General features: G+C 44.4%; 1 pseudogene; it reads right to left on the reverse strand.

The window, feature by feature from the left end:
* Positions 1–10,610: 10,610 nt before the first annotated feature.
* LOC149324994 (uncharacterized) lies at positions 10,611–11,161 on the reverse strand (annotated as a pseudogene).
* Between the last annotated feature and the right edge of the window lie 211 nt (positions 11,162–11,372).

An 11,372-nucleotide genomic window follows, 5' to 3' on the forward strand; every position in this document is an offset into this window, starting at 1 on the left:
ATATATGGTCAGAAGCTGCCGCTAGGTGCGAAGCGGCAACGGAGCGGCATGAGCAATGTGGGGTTATAGCAAAAGCTGCTGCTATAAAAAGCGCTTTAATACATTTATGACTGCTTCATGGCTTTTATAGTGTGAATATAAGTAAGCCACGTCAGCCCAACTAATATTGTATTCGCCTTGTGAGTGGAAGAGAATAGAGGACACAATTATGCATTCCATGACCAACTTTCGAGGACAAAAGGGTTGAATATTGAAAAACTTTAAGTTACTGGTATAGAAATATTGCAGGTTCTGCTCAATTCTTCCGATATTTAGCGAAATCTCTTTTATGGCGTTTCCATGGCTCGCATTGAGCAGTGAAGACGGCCGCTAGAAACGAATGGGGAACGCCTTTGAAGAGCGCAAAAACGTTATTAGCAAAGGAATCCATGCCTGCTGTCTGGAGATTTGAGGATATATTGATTGTTATAGTGAAATCTTGCAATATAAAAAGAAAATTTCATTCAAACTATTTCTCTACAAATATTCTTGCGTCCAAAATTTTTGCGTATGGCAATGCATAGGCTCTTTCCACAACTGAGTGCAGCTCAGATGGGCTGCAGTCTCTACTTGGCCTGCCTTTCATTATCAAGCAGTGCTCTCAAGGAAGAATAAATTTGGCAGAAGATGGCTCAACTGCCGCAAGAAATGTAAAATTTTACCGATGAGCTTTAGTCGTCCATTATATAAGAACACTTACTGCAGCATTGTACGACCGTTCGCAGGCGAAAATCAATTGAGAGCAGATATGAAGCGCGTAGTTTTAAGACAAAATAGTACGTATGCGTCAAACGCTAAAGAGACTTGTGCGAAACTCGATAAATTGCGAAACTCAGCTTTTCGAATTCACGACTTACCTCAACTCAAACCTAGACTCATCATTTCAAACAGACATAATTTACCTGAATTTTTCGAAGGCTTTTGACCGCGTTCCCCACCAGCGCCTCATGATCAAACCATTTTGCCTGTCTCGGCACCCACTAATATTATCAGGGATCCACTGCTTTTTAACTAATCGTTTGCTGTACACCGTCATTGATAGTCATCCTTCCGCCGCTACTAATGTTACCTCTAGTGTCCCTCAGGAATCAGTTCTTGGCCCTCTTCTGTTTTTAATCTATATTAATAAACTTCGTGCTGGAATTTCGTCATCCATTCGTCTGTTCGCAGATGATTGTGTTCTCTACCGTCCTATTTGTACTAATAATGATCAGTCTCTGCTGCAGGACGACTTAAACTTAATAGAAAACTGGTGCTCTACCTGATTCATGAAGTTGAATGTTAATAAATTTAAGTTGATGCGCGTGTCCCGGAAACGATATAACTAGCTCTACACTTAGTCGCTCAACACGACCGGGCTACCGCAAGTTGAATCGTACAGGTATCTTGGCATCGAAATAACAAGTAATCTGAACTGGTGAAAGCACATCAAGTCACTTGCTGCATGCATTTCCAAATCACTAGGTTTCATTAGACGATCACTCATATTTTCTCCGCCCAGGGTAAGACTAATCACGTATGAAACATTCATCCGTACGAATCTTGAATATGCATCGTCTATTTAGAACCCCAATCAAGAATACCTAATTCAGGCGTTAGAAGCAATTCTCACCCGATCTGCTTGTTTTATAAAATTCAAATATGACTCTCCGCTGAGCGTTACTAATAATAAATCTTCCATTGGTCGAACTCCCCTGTCATAGCAACGTAAGATAGCAAGACTTTGCATATTTCACAAACTTTATCGTAATTTCCCGCATTTACGTGAAAGCCTTTTCTGCCTCCCTGGAGATCCTCCCGACGTTTGTTTAATTGCAGTAGTGTTCAGCGCATTCATGGTACCACTAACGCTTCCAATAATTCATTTCTGCCACCTGTTATATCCGAGTGGAATTTACTTCCTGACGCTAATGTCAGTGAAACCTACCCAGTAAAATTTCAACACCTATTGATCGCTAATTTTTCTCAGTTCCTGTAGAAAGCCTTTTAATCGCTTATTTATTGCCTAGTTAATTTTAATATGTTTTCTATGCTTATTTGTACTTGTACTAGCTTTGTGGCCCGTTATTACCATTTGTAACCCCCCCCCTTATGTAATGCCCCATTGGGGCCTTTAAGAGAAAATTAATGTTGATGATGATGATTACTGGAATATCAACTGAAATTTATTAGAAAATACATAGTCACATCAAGGCCAGCAGAGCATGCGCAACAGCAGCGTCCCAAATCACAGGGCAAAGGAGAGAAGAAATCTCATCTACCGTGATCGACCTAAAAAAGCAAATTCTGTCTCGAGTAAGCACACCGAGGTTGTGCTAATAGAATCATGGCCTGACAAACCGATATGATACGCTATCAGACACGGTACGCTATAAAGTAAAAATAACCACTCTGTCGGCTCAGCGAGGCCCCAGAGGCAGCGGTACTTGTCACTAGCTATCCTTAATATGACGATGACGTGACTTCAATTGGTTATTACAAAGTTTTGGTTATAAGAACCGGATGTTCTGTAGAGCAGACGGTTACTGTTATGCATTTCACGCCTACCGTGGAAAGTTCCATGAGTTAAGAAAATAAACTTTTGGCAGCGCGTGTTGTCCTGTCGTTGCCTGAGGTGATATCAACGCTTAGTGACCATTTCTTCTTTTATTCCGAAAGCAATACTGCTCTCACTTTCGAGCCATTAGCGTGGTCGTGGCGTTCCACCATTGACCTTTAGCTGATCCCTGTGGTGACGTCACGCCAGACCGAGAGAGACAGGGCCCTAGCTCGCGCAGTTAGAGAGGGCGCGCGTTGCTATGACGTCACACCAGGAGGATAAAGGTGTGGTGCCACCACCGGATAAAAGTCTAAACAATAGGGAGGCAATGGCATGGCGACGCCTCTAAGCTGGGAACTTCGTAAACCCGGTCTGGGCATATCATGTTCATATAGATAACAAAGAAAACGATAAGTGCAAGCACTGTGGGGCGAGAGGGACCCTCGACCAACGTTTTTAGATCCCTTTCAGTTTGCAAGCTCCCCCGCGCCGCGCCCGAGAAAGCGGCCCCTGTCCGCTTCCACTCACCACGCGGCGCTGCTGTCGCTGTCGGCCCGGAGGCGCCGGAGCACTCGCGCTTGGCAGTTGCTGTGACAGCCTGTTCTCATCCGCGATAACATTGGGAGCGAACACGTCGAACTCAAATTTGCTGTACTTTTGGAGCTGGCACGTTGAAACTTCAGCCTCATGGTTAAAGAAATGTTTCACCTGGCTAGTAAGGGTCAGATAAAGAGCAGGCTGATGCCAGTTCGCAAAAAACCAATCGTTTGCATTGCGCTTTATCGCATCACGTTTGCAACGTTTAGCGCTGATGATATGCGTATGTTGGAGTAGAGCTATCAATATTTCTTCGGGAGAATGCACGAAACATTAATGAAAGGATAAAACTAGCGATGTTCCGCTTCTAGATCAGTCACGAAATTCCGCGCTATATTATCAACGAAGCACCGCACATGCGAGCAGCATTTTGCACGTTCTTTAGAATTCCAATTTCCGAGAACCCAAGTATAAATGCAGACACACTTAGCTGGATGCACGGAGGGAATAACTATAGAAGAGCTTTTTATTTGCAATGATAGCACAGACAGGAGCAGCGTACTGCACTTTCATTTTTAGAATGTTAATTTCATTGAACACAGACAAGTATTAAATGCAGACACACTAAGTCGGAAGCACGGAGGGAATGGCTACTTGAAGGCGAGCTTTTTTATTTGCAATGACAATATTTTTCTGTTCTCTAGCCGACGGTTCACGTCTCTCGCCTAGAAGTGGATGCGTGTCACTATGACAAAATACAGCACTTGGCATGTAAAAGTGGCCATATGCTCTGCGCATCCAAGCCGAACAAGGTTTTGCAATTCAAGCTCGTCTAGCAGCTCCCAAAAAACGTCCCTTTCAAAAACGGGACCTTCCTTCAAAGAAATCAAGATTGCTTTGTTTACAATGTTGGTAAACTCTAGCATCTTTTTGGTGGGATGCTTTACGCACCCTTGCTTGAAGCTTTTGTATACTGTAAGATAAGCGTCACTGCCAACAACTGACACAGGACAGCTGATATCTTCCAGGCTGATATCTGCTGGCTGCTCCAAATCAGGCGGCGGTGACCATGGCGTAGACGCGAAGGGCCACGCTGGTCGGGCAAACAGCGTGGCGAGCGCCACCGCACGGAAGGAAACGGAAAGGCGACAATCCGCGCACCGCAGCTTTCAAACTGAAAGGGATCTAAAAACGTTGCCCTCGACCACATAATCTGGGAATGAGCTAGCTCCCCAGGAGCTAACGAAAACATAAATTGTAGAGAAACCTGGGAAGCACTGCTGCGGAGCGAGGCCCCTGCTTCACAGCAACAAGCCATCCGCCAGGCGGAAGAAGCCGCGAGGAATCAAGACCTCTTCGCCTGCTTCTAATCGCAGAGGTCCCGGCACCCGTCACCAAGGCCTTCGTGCCGGGGACGGGGAGTAGGGGGCTTCCTTATCTGGCGGAAAATAAAGTTATCATCATCATCGTCATAAAGGCGGTTGCCGTAGTGGAGCTACCTCGGTACGTCTCTGCTCGTGATGGCGTGTATATGTGTGTGTGCGCGCGTGTCTGTGTGTGTGTTTGTGAGCGGGTATGCGTCTCCGTGTATGTGCGTACGCGTTGCTAATGTGTGTGCGCGACGACTTGTGTGTGCGTGCATGTGTGTGTGCGGGCGTGCCTGTGTGTTTGTGTGTGTGCGCGCGTGTGTGTTCGTGCGGGTGGCTGAGTGAGTGTGTGTATAAGGCAAAGCTCCAACGAAATGCAGCAGCCAGGAAACGCCGGCGCGCTTAAGAAACAGATGAAGAGGTGGTGGCTCGGCTCGAGCCAGTAGGCAGGCCCGTGCACTTTCCTTTTCATCTTTTTCCCAGTCACAACAACAACAACCGTCGGCGCAGAGCGGCGGTAGACACGGTGGATGCGGGCTGAAGAAACGGATGAAGTTGCTTTCGCAATTTCCGGGCTTAACCAAGCTGAACCTCTGCCAATTTTTTTGGCATTCTTTTACTAGTCAAGACATTTTCGTAACGCTCCGACGGGAGGAATTTCAGGCTACAGAAACCGTTCACCAAAACGCGTTTAGAAAGTGTCTACTCGGCCCAAAGAAAGCACCGGAATAGAAGGAGTCAGGAAAAATATTCTTGCTTCAATAGTGAAGTCTAAGGTTCGACGGAATCCCGTCGCGAGGAAAATTCATACTGATTTGTCCAAGAAAACATACACTCGCCAAGGTTCAAAGGAAAATTTTGCACGCTATGTCGATGACTGCTTCTGTGTCATCAACCGGCCAGACGTACACAGGTTTCTAGCGCACCTCAACACGTTTATTTATTTATTTATTTATTTATTTATTTATTTATTTATTTATTTATTTATTTATTTATTTATTTATTTATTTATTTATTTATTTATTTATTTATTTATTTATTTATTTATTTATTTATTTATTTATTTATTTATTTATTTATTTCAAGTTACCCTCTTGGCCCAGAGGGCATTACAGAGGGGGAGTGATGCAGTGGAAAAAAAACGGTGCAACATACGTAACAAACAGTTCGAAAGAATGTAACTGAGACAAGCATTCAGTTCACCCTAGAGGAGGAGGTGGATGGCCACATCGCTTTCCTCGACGTCCTCGTGGAACGCTCACCGCATTCTCTGCAAACCACCGTCTATCGTAAGCCCACTCATATCGGAAGGTACCTAAACTTTCAGTCATCTCATCCCATCGGGCACAAGCGCTCAGTCGCTGCGTCTCTGTTCAACCGCGCATTTAGGTTATGCTCAAGTCCTAAGCGCAGAGCAGCAGAAGTTAAACAGGTCAGGCAAGACCTGATACGGAACGGCTACCCAGCCCAAATACTGCGATCCCAGGAACGACGCGCTTCTGCTCCGACTATCCGAACTGACGCATGCGCAAAGAAGCGGGTACCTATTCCGTATGCCCATGGTGTGAGTGAGAACCGTGCTCGGATCTTTTCAGATTATGACATTCATGTGGCCCACGTTCCGTCATGCAAACTTCGGCAACGACTCTTGCGAGTCAAGGATCCTCTTGACCTCGATATCTTTCCAGGTGTGGTCTACAAGATCCGCTGCCGTGATTGTGACGCCTCCTATATCGGAGAAACAGGAAAATTCAAGACAAGGCTCAAACAGCACCAAAATGACGTCGCCAAAGGAAAATCTAACTCAAACGCTTTAGCGCAACATCATCAACAAACTGGCCATACCATCGACTGGGACGCAGCACGTGTAATTGCAAAGGAAAAATCATTACCAAAACGCCTTCTCATAGAATCATTGTGCATTCAATCCACGCCAAACACGATTAACCGGATCCGTGGCAAACTCCCAGAGATATACCTGCGCACCCTTCAATAAACCGCCCATATACTCGTATAGCTATCCTGCCAGTTCTTCGCTTCTTTGTGATCAAGGCACCCGTACGGGCGACGAAACGTCAATTCTTTTTATTTTTCTTTGAACCTTGGCGAGTGTATGTTTTCTTCGACAAATCAGTTGCTTCAATAGTGTAGTTTACGTGCTTTTATTGAAGTCTAAGGAGTACGGTGTGATCAGTATGTCGTACAACTATAACAGCATTGATCCTGCATGTTTTGTAAAGCGGTGATTGGCTACAGCTCATGAAAAACAAAACTTTTGTAAGCCACAACTCCTTTTATTTTACAACAGTGGTATGGCAGGTACTTCAAAAAGGTGGAACTTTGGGCTGGTTGGTGCATGATCTGAGGCTAAAAAACAGCGCAAACGGGGACGAAGCAGAGAGAAGGACACGACGCTGTACTAACAACCAAGTTTTATTGCACGTTCACCGGTTAAATACCTCTCGTTCGTGCAAAAAAGGAAGGGAAAAGAAGGAAAAAAAGAGAAAGAGGGAAGGCGTGATAGAAGAAAAACCACGTGACATGAGATTATACATTCATACATAGATAGTTTATTTCGCTGTCGCGAAGTGAAATGGAAGGGATGCTGACGCACTCTTCACCATTTTGCCGAATGTTCATGGCTTCTTCAATTTCTCTCATCCGTTGGTCTGGGTAGGTAGATATGATTGTGGTGTTGCCAAGTTGGGGAGCACATTCATGCTCTCGGCAATGTCTTGCCAGTTCACTGCTGATGGCGCTTTTCAAAGTTCTTTTATGCTCTTGCAGCCTTTCATTTAAACAGCGCCCTGTTTGGCCGATGTAGGTGTGCCCGCATGACAGCGGTATCTGATAGACGACGTTTTTAATACATTTCACGTGCATGTTCTTGTGCTTCTTTTGGCACTGCTTCCTTCCCGTTCGCTCACTATTTACCTTGGCACACATGCTCCTTAACTTGTTAGGTGCTGAGATCAGCACTTTTACGCCAACGTTTTCGCCTACCTTCTTGAGGTTGTGTGAAAAGCCATGAATGTATGGAATTACTGCATACGGCTTCCTTTCTTGTGATGTGGCCTTGATCTTTTTCCTGCCTCTAAGCTCTTGCAGTACTCCTTCTGCGACACTGAACAGTAGCTGCGTCGGGTAACCTGCTGCTTCCAGCCGACAAATTTGGGCGTCGAAACTAGCTTGTACATCATGGTGGCAAGATCTTGTCAATGCGGCTTTCATTGCTGCTTTCACTATTCCCCGTATGATGATCTTGGAGTGGGCTGAGGTGTAAGGAAGCAGTCCCTTTTTGCTTCGTGGTCCGTACCGCCAACAAACATGACTGTCTAAAAAGGTAAGCGTCAAGTCAAGGAATCGCAGAACGTTGTTTTCTGGGAGTTCGCTCGTTATTTCTAGTCCTTTTAGTTCTTCTTTGAAAACGTCAATGATTTGGCCAACGTGCTGTTGCTGTCGTGCTGTCTCGTCCTCTTTATAAAGAATTAGATAGTCATCTAGATAACGGAACATTCATGGCTTTTCACACAACCTCAAGAAGGTAGGCGAAAGCGTTGGCGTAAAAGTGCTGATGTCAGCACCTAACAAGTTAAGGAGCATGTGTGCCAAGGTAAATAGTGAGCGAACGGGAAGGAAGCAGTGCCAAAAGAAGCACAAGAACATGCACGTGAAATGTATTAAAAACGTCGTCTATCAGATACCACTGTCATGCGGGCACACCTACATCGGCCAAGCAGGGCGCTGTTTAAATGAAAGGCTGCAAGAGCATAAAAGATCTTTGAAAGGCGCCATCAGCAGTGAACTGGCAAGACATTGCCGAGAGCATGAATGTGCTCCCCAACTTGGCAACACCACAATCATATCTACCTACCCAGACCAACGGACGAGAGAAATTGAAGAAGCCATCAACATTCGGCAAAATGGTGAAGAGTGCGTCAGCATCCCTTCCATTTCACTTCGCGACAGCGAAATTAACTCTCTATGTATGAATGCATAATCTCATGCCACGTGGTTTTTCGTCTATCAAGCCTTCCCTCTTTCTCTTTTTTTCCTTCTTTTTCCTTCCTTTTTTTGCACGAACGAGAGGTATTTAACCGGTGAACGTGCAATAAAACTTGGTTCTTAGTACAGCGTCTTGTCCCTCTCTCTGCTTCGTCCCCGTTTGCGCTGTTTTTTAGCCTCAGAGTATGGCAAGTGTCGACCTTTAGGCTCAAGCCATCAACTGCCGCTAAATCGGCATAAGGGACAAAAAGGGGAGGGGGGGGGGGGTAGGCTGTTTTTCATAAGAGCTCATGTTTGCAATTTTGAACGCCTGAACAATCTACCCAATTGCTACAGATGAGCCTGCTGACTATTTTTGCTTCGGAAGAACGTTACTCGTCATTACCTATGCCTTGACATTCAGCAACCAGCGGTTCGCAGACACTCTGGCTCAATCGTGTCTGATGCTTCCTTGAAAAGGAGAAAGCTTCCCGCGCAAATTAGAGTAACTACACTGCTAGTATAGACAGAAAAGATTCATGAGGGCCTACACGAAGTGTTGTATCACCGCGCGTGAAAATCACGGACATATTAACAAACTTCACGCCACCAAGTAGGAGCGGAGCGAAGTAGCCACATGTCCTATGGGATTGACGTAGCGTACTATAAAAAGTACCCCTATGTAACTTCGGAACGAATGAAGCAATCGTGCCGAAATTTCAGTAATCTAATTTTCTTTATAAGGGAGGATTATGGGCTAAAAATGAAGAATATCTCTCCGTTAAATTTTTCTTGGTCCTTAATGGGTTAATGCAAATTATTCTTGCCGAGTGTACAGTTGTTTTATTCGCTGAGCGCCCAGTCATTTCTGCACGAATGAAATTAAGACAAAGTGCGTAGAGCGGTAGCTAAAAAAACTCTTAAGAACCTGCTTTGCATCAAAAGCGTAGCTTTTGAGACTTGTTGGTGCATGATCATAGCGAGAAAATATAGCACCAGTAGGACAGGACACAAGAAGACACTAACAACACGAGCGCTAACTTCCAGCAAATTTTATTTCACACATGCAACATATTTACACACCAAAGAGACGTCATCACTTGTGCCAACAGTAACGTTTCCTCAGAAACGAGAGTTCTTTATCACATAAAAAGATAAAGGATGGGCTTACACATGTCTCTGTCGGAAAATTTGTCCTTTCAGATTCAATCACTAATCGCGTGGTGGTCATGTCCCTACATTTTGCTAGCACAGCAGTTTTTTCAAAAAAATAGTTCACTCTTTTTAGATTCGCATGAACGAAAGTGGTCAACAAGTTATTTCTCTTCTCGTTCGTGACGTCGCGTGCGTGTTCCATCAATCGCTGATTGAGGAATCTCCCCGTCTGACCGATGTAATGGCCCACCGCATGATAGTGGTCAACAGCAACCAACAGCAACAGAGCACGTGGCTGTACGACTCCTCATCAGAAGCCGAACGTGCCATACATTGCAAGCTTCGTGTATAAAATACCGCTATCATGCGCGGGCCATTACATCGGCCAGACGGGGAGATGCCTCAATCAGCGATTGATGGAACAGGCATGCGACGTCAAGAGCGGGAAAGAGAAATCTCGTGTTGACCACATTCGTTCATGCGAATCTAAAACGTGCAAAACATTTTATGAAAAAACTGCTGAGCTAGCAAAAAGTAGGGACATGACTAGGCGATTAATAATTAAAGCTTAAGGGATAAATTCTTCGGGAGAGACATCAATCAATCAATCAATCAATCAATCACTTTATTTCAGCTTTTTTATTACAAAAACTGAGGGCGGCAAGAAAAAAGCAGTCATTACGACCGCTTGACAAGCCTCGCCACCCCTACAAAGAGGCAGTTTGGTAGCGCCTATGATGGTTACTTCATACACTGCGAACAACGCAAGGTACACGGAAAGACAAGGCATGTAAATATATGCATAAAAGGAAACATTTTTTTTAATACGTGCATAAAAAGAAACTTTTTTTTTAAATACATGCATGAAAGGAAACTGTTTTTATTTTGCATGGACATGTAGTATTTCCGCACAACAGAATAAAGGTTTTACACAACATTTACGGTTCAATGCAATAGAATTCTATGCATGGGTACGCATACTGTGGGACCTAGCTTGCAAACACATTTCGAATAGCCGAGGCAGACATGCTGAGCAACGTGTCGTGAAATGGCGTGTTCAAGTATTTGGGAAGAATGTATTTTAGTGTCGAAAAGCCATAGTTTGTTCTGCATCGTGGTAATGAATAGATGATACGCTGTCGTGTCATATACGGTGTCCGATGCGGTGTAAGTATCACAATACTAGAAAAAAATGTGTCGTCTTCGGCTATTATTTTTTATAGAAGGATGCAAACCTGTAATCGAACATTTTTGTTACGGGTATCATTCTGTATTGGTGGTAGATAGGACGTGTCGGAGCATCATACGGTACATTAGCAGTTACGCGAAGTATTCTTTTTTGCAGTACTAGAAGCTTCTGGATGTTAGATGCTGTGGTTTTTCCCCATACAAGGAAGCAATACGATACATAAGAATAAAAGAACGCATAGTACAGATTCAGCTTAGTTTGGGCGGGTAAAATATGTTTATTCCGCGAAATTATCCCAATATATCTGGAAAGGGATAGGCACACTTTGCTTACATGAGCGTCCCACGACATAGTACCAGTAAATACCACTCCGAGTAATGTGAAGGTTTCCACCTACTCAACGGTGGCGCTGTCGAAATAGAGTGGTGGCACACTGCTTATATGCTGCCCCTTCGGATGGAACAATAAAGCTTTAGTTTTTAGTTTGTTTATTTTAAGGCGGAAGCCTTTAATGTCTCATCGTTGTAAGCAGCAGTTGTCGACAGAAAATGTCACGCTTTTG

The sequence above is a fragment of the Amblyomma mixtum genome, chromosome 10 (genome assembly GCF_055824585.1).
Source record: "Amblyomma mixtum isolate Tamu chromosome 10, ASM5582458v1, whole genome shotgun sequence".
Taxonomy (NCBI): domain Eukaryota; kingdom Metazoa; phylum Arthropoda; class Arachnida; order Ixodida; family Ixodidae; genus Amblyomma; species Amblyomma mixtum.